The sequence below is a fragment of the Antrostomus carolinensis genome, unplaced genomic scaffold (assembly GCF_000700745.2).
Source record: "Antrostomus carolinensis isolate BGI_N321 unplaced genomic scaffold, ASM70074v2 scaffold5682, whole genome shotgun sequence".
Lineage (NCBI taxonomy): Eukaryota > Metazoa > Chordata > Aves > Caprimulgiformes > Caprimulgidae > Antrostomus > Antrostomus carolinensis.
Genome location: NW_010297448.1, coordinates 1 through 316, shown reverse-complemented (window position 1 = coordinate 316; position 316 = coordinate 1).

Sequence of the window (316 nt, the reverse complement as noted above, 5' to 3'; positions counted from 1 at the left end):
GGGGGGGTTGGGGGGGGGAGAAACTTGAAAACCCCTTGTGTGTGGGGCCTTTCATTGCTGTTTACAGAAAAGCAATAGGAACTGCTGGCCCTGGGAGCGATCCGTAACCTGCCAGCCCCATGTCTCAGCTCGACTCTTCGCCTCACCTCACTGCTGGCATCGGGCTGGCACCCAGAGCTGGGACCTGGGGCCAACCTGTAGAGCCAGGTAGGAGCCCGCGCTGCCCTCCGACCCGGCTGCAAGCCCTGCAGGGGCTCTCGGGGTGCCAGGGGATGGAGTGCAGCAAGGGAACACAAGCTCCATCCCACCCAACCCC